General features: G+C 32.9%; 1 pseudogene; it reads right to left on the reverse strand.

The window, feature by feature from the left end:
* Positions 1 to 1284: 1284 nt before the first annotated feature.
* Positions 1285 to 5029, reverse strand: LOC129299347 (protein DETOXIFICATION 43-like; annotated as a pseudogene).
* Positions 5030 to 5693: the final 664 nt, after the last annotated feature.

The raw sequence follows: 5693 nt of genomic DNA on the forward strand, positions 1-5693 counted from the left end.
TTGACTGTATCAATTGAGGAAAGAATATGTTGGTGCTTCATCCAAATAATGATGTTTCAGATATTCTCTGTTTGTCTAAAAATTGTCAAAGCTTTCTTTTAACTTAGGGTTTGTTTTTAAATAATCTTAAAATTTTTTTAAAAAGTTGGGTTCCTCAAACAACGTTTCATTAAATAGGCTTTGGATGTTACAAAAAGGGAATAAAGGATTAGGGAAAATATTATAATATCCCTGTCTTTCTTTTTTTATTAAATATCAATTAAAGATTAAAAATTTTGAAATATTATTGCAAGACTAACTGATTTGAAAATAATATTAGGTGAGAAAATTATAATATCCTTGTCTTTCTTTTTTTTATTAACAAATAGTTATTCGCTTGTTTGTTAATTAATAATATTCATTTATATTTGATAAGAAATTATTCGTTATTTGATAAGTTTAAAAATATGAAAGAGCTTTTTGTGGAAAGGATAAGAGTTGATTATGTTTCAATAAATAATCATATTAATTAACAAGTACTTATTTGTATTTAACAAAAAATATTTGCTAATTAACAAGTTTAAGAATTTAAATGAACTTGATTGTGGAACAAGTATAAATTATGTTTCAACAAGTAGTAATTCTTTTCTTAACAAGTATCTAGTAACATTTAACAAGATATTATTTGCTAATTGACATGTTAAAGAATATGAAAGAACTTGATTGTAAGAGGGGACAAGTGTACATCTTATTTTAACAAATAGTCATTCGATAATTAATAAGTACTCATTTACATTTAACAAGAAATCATTTTTAGTTGATAAGTTTTTAAAAAAAAAAAGAAAAGTAAGGGTATTATAGTCTTTTTTCATCTAAACTTATTTTCAAATCAGTCTCCTAATCTGCAATGATGTTTCAAAATTTTTAATCTTTATTTGATACTAAATTATCTTAGTGGTCCTTAAATGATATTTTTCCTTAAAAAATCCACTCAAATCAACTAATGTGTGTTTTCAAAGAGTTTCTTCATGGAGCATGAACTTGGCTTAGTTAACACACAATAAAATAATGAAAGCCTGCTTCTCATTTCTATATGTTATTGAGCGTGTTTAATTTATGTTGGGAACTATTAAAATTATAGTTTTGCTACAGCACAATTAGTTATTTGCTTTCATTAAGATCATGGTTTTAGTAGCTTTCATATAGTAAATCAATATGGATTTAGTAGTTTTAGATAGTTTATCTTTTCAATGAGAAAAAGAGGCATGATCAAAGTGAGTTTTCTAAATTACACACGCAGGAATCTGAACCATACAAGTTCACTGTGTATGTGAACAAATTTATATATAATTGACTTGATACCACGTAATCACAATTAGTAGGATACATTTAAACATCAACATGATAATAATACTGGGAAATGATCACAACACTGAGAAGAACATATGTCTGCAAAAAATATAACTACGTAGAGGGATCATGATAGAGACGAAAAAAAAAAAGTGACACAAATCCCTCAATCTAATCTTCTAAGGCAAAGAACATCTCCTAAGAAAATGCCAAGGTCCAGTTCCTGTCCCCATCCTGCACATAAATTTAGAACGCCAATTAAATCACCGTCGTCATCATAATATAATGTCTGCACAAACTTTCTTTTCATGATCATTTTCATTGTTCTTTCATAGTTTTTACATCATAAGTACTTGACTTTGCTGCAAAATTTACAAGGATAGTACAGAGCTGGTAATGTTACCTCCAAACACCAGCAAACATGCGCAGACCCATATAGATGGTTAGTGCAATCCATATTCCAATGAAACCGTTGCTCTTACAGAGAAGGAAACGAGATAATACTTGCTATTGACACCATGACCTGGACATGAACATTAACATGGACATTATGACATGATGATAAAATTTAAAGTATACTATATAATTTTAACACTCAGATTTCTGATAAATGCAGTTATTGTTTGATGTGTTCTTAATATTTTAGAAATTGACAAGGGAATGGAAACTTGCCAGGGAGTAAGCAGAATAGGGCAAAATCAGATGCTCCAAAGTTGACCCCATCAAAGACAAAGGCTAAGGAATTGATTGGCTGTGTAGCAGCAATAAACTGGTAGATACATAGTAAAAAACATAAAATAGTTAGAGTGTTCATACATCACTAGATTAATCACTATAACATTCAAAGATGTTTGTATGTACCGGAAGGCCTATTTTGATAAGGTGCAGGACATTAGCATTTTGGGAAAGACTCCTGCTCCAAAGTACAAACCAACCCCAACTAACAGAGAAAGTCCTAATCCCAGAACAAAACCCATCTGCAACAAGAAAAAATAGTTCATTCTTTAAAATGTTGATTGTGAGAGAAGTAGATAATGGTGAAACATATTACTATGCATAGAATTTGTGACTACCTGTAGTACTCTGGTTGCAACAGATGTTGCTTTGTCATAGTCTTTCTCAAAGGAACAAGCCAAATTGCCTGTAAGACAGAGTCTGTTTATAATCACTTGTTTTGTGTGTTTTTTTGGGAATACAGAAGAGATTGAATAAATTGTTTACCTGTACAGCAACAGCTAAACCATCAGCAAGAAGGGAAGATGTCAGCCAGACTTGAAGGCAGGTTTGAAATGCAGCCATGGGAATTGAACCCAGTCTTGCTGCCAATGAGGCTGCCAGAGTTACACAGAATGTTACTGCTACTACTCTTGCTAACAACAGCCCTCCTGTGTCAAACCACGCACAAGTTGAACATTAGTACAGCAAACTAATCTGTGAATTCATCTTTCCTATGCAGTAACAATGAAATAGAAGGAAAAAATGATGGCCATGAATAAAGATAAAAAATTGAGGACATTGAGATTTTGAATATGACATATACTAAGAAATGAGCCCCTCACCATTTTTGAGAAACCTGAAAATCTGCAAATCCTTGATACTGGGAGGTAAGAGATTCACTTTCTTCATTAGTATCATGAAGAGGACCACTGCCATTATGTACCTAAAAAGATCGGTGAAGAGGTTGAGTTACACAATATGAGATTACTTGAGAACACTTGAATTACATTAGAAAAAACAAACAAATAAAAATTAATAGAAATTCATGGGAACACTTACTGGGATAGAACATGTGCAATGGCTGCACCTCTGAGTCCCAACTTAAATTTAAATATAAGTATTGGATCCAAAATGACATTTGCGGCATATCCCAAAACTATACCAAAACAAAAATATAAATGAGCCAAGTTAGAGAAGATATTGGTTAGTTTTCTTTTTGCTGAACACTTGTTAAAATGCTAGGTGGTGTGACAAATCTAGTTTAGACTTATTTTGTTTCCACTTCTCTTCTAACATATATAGTTGAAATCATACTTTCTTCATGTAAAAAACAAAAGTGAGAACAAATCTATGAAAGTACAGGTGTCATCTATAGCATAACCTAAGATCTTAACCCACCAATGACATATAAAGGAGTTTTTGTATCCTTGAAGCCTCTGAAGATTCCTTGCATGGCCAAGGAGAGAAGAACTGCAGGAGCACCTAGTGACCTCAATCTCAGGTACTTTATTGCTGGGACTAACATTGGAGAATCCTACAGATTAGAAATAACTCAGTTATAATAAAAGCTTACAGAAGTACATTTTCCTGCGTTTCATATTTCAAGGAGGACGTGAAACATCAAAGTTGCTTACTTGTTTCAAGCCCATCACGCTTAATAGAGGTTTTGCTGCACATACAAGAGTTACAGCTTGAAGCAGGCCAAGAATTGTGCCAAAAAGTAAAGCTGTTGATGCTGAAGCAATGTTTTTCCTCTTTTTGCTTCCAATAATTGCCTTACTCTTACCACTACTAACAACAGAAGACGACTTGCATTTGTTTGTGTTTGTATCTGTTATGAAAGTCTGCTGAGTTAAAATGCTAAAATTTTAACTGGAACTTTTGGTTTGGCCTAAAATATCATGCCATAGGAAGTGATAATTATTGATACCAGAGAGCGATAGAGAGAAAGTACCATGTTTACAATTTGTATCGTTCTTGTCAGCAGCAGCTGTGTCCAAATTCTCTGGGGAAGGATGTTTTTTCATAGAGAAGTCTTTCATTTGACTGTTTTCAAGTGAAGATTTCCCAAGACTCTCGGTAGTGTCTTTGGATGACCCTTTCTCCAAGTCTTGAAGAGAATCATCCTCAGGCACGATTGCTTCTCTGGCCTTAGTACTGTTAAAAGTCAAGCTCTTCTCTGCTTCTTGAACTTTCCCAATAGTATCTTCCTCAGCAACAAAGGAAGTTGTGATACTCACCAAAGGGAATATGGTGATCCTTGATGCTTGGTTGAACAATGCAATAGAAACTCCTGCAGCTGCAAGCTCCACAGGTCCTATAAATGGCCAAAAAGGGAAGGAAAAAAAAAACAGGAAACAGTTCAGGTTAGGAATATGTAATAATTTAGTTCAGAAATCTAAAGGAAAGCCTCATTGAAAGGAAGTTTTGAAATGAGAAGACATATACCTAAGTGGCCTATGAATGCAGTGTCAATGAGAGAAGCAATGGGATCAGCAGCAACAGCCAGAGCAGCTGGGAATGCAATTCCTAGTATCTCCTTTCCAAGAGAATCCAGCTTGAAAACAAGTCTAGATCACCCCATGAATTAATGGAATCAAGGGTATTAGTCCAAATTTGCTTTAGAGATTTATGCAGTGAGATGTATTGAGCAACAGAGATATTCCCCAAGACACAAAAAATCAACAATGAGGGAAGCTAATAACTATAATATGGTTTGAGAGTTGGAGAATAAATCTTAACTGTAATTGAGATTATAACTATTTTATCAATGCTTTGGTTGAGAATAATTTATTTCTATTTCTATATTTTTCTTACCAAATAAAAATTCAGATAGAGGAGGAGGCTGATGATGATTAAAGATAGGTTTGTACCTTGCTTCTTTGAAGAAAACAAAGAGAGGCATCTTCCACTTGTTCTTGGTAATTGCATGCAAAGTGCTATTCTCAGCCAGCCATGATGATATTCTATCCAAAGCATGCATGAAAGATCAATTAGAAATCATATTTGGTTGATTAAATACAGACAGAATTATTTTCATTCTATGTTATTCAGTTTAAAATTAAAAATTAAGCTTTAAAATTATATCTAAATAACAGAAATAATTTTTTTTCTCAATTTTCCACCAAAAAACTTCTCAGTTAAAAATATTTAAATTAGGTTTTTTATGTGTTTTTCAGCTAGTGTTGGCCACCTCCTTCTCCATTAGCGAAACTTAAAACAGGTTTAGTGGGATATGAATGTTTCCTGTATAAATTTCAAATCACAAAAGACAAGACAGGTTGTGCTCAAGCCCATAAAAGTTTGAAAGTGGAAACACACGTCTCATTATAAACACATTTATTTAACTTAAAGTTACATGTTCTGGCCTATTAAATAAAAAAAAAGTGATTGCTAGAGCGTTTAATTTTAAGGAAAAGAATTGTAGTATTGGAGTGTTCAACTAATGTATCCGTGCCAAAAACCAGACAGGACGCCGCAAGATTAAGGTTTGATTCATAACACTGCTCAATGGAATTCGGATCATGTCATTCATTGGTTGTTACAGTCATTTTCTATTTGCAAAGTAAGATTTGGTTTTGGATTCTTAACTATTATATTCCAACTGTAACCCACGTTTCACTTCAGCTAACTTTAAACAGCTCATC

This window comes from Prosopis cineraria, unplaced genomic scaffold, assembly GCF_029017545.1.
Source record: "Prosopis cineraria cultivar Desert tree isolate PC_DT_omini unplaced genomic scaffold, ASM2901754v1 PC1129, whole genome shotgun sequence".
Lineage (NCBI taxonomy): Eukaryota > Viridiplantae > Streptophyta > Magnoliopsida > Fabales > Fabaceae > Prosopis > Prosopis cineraria.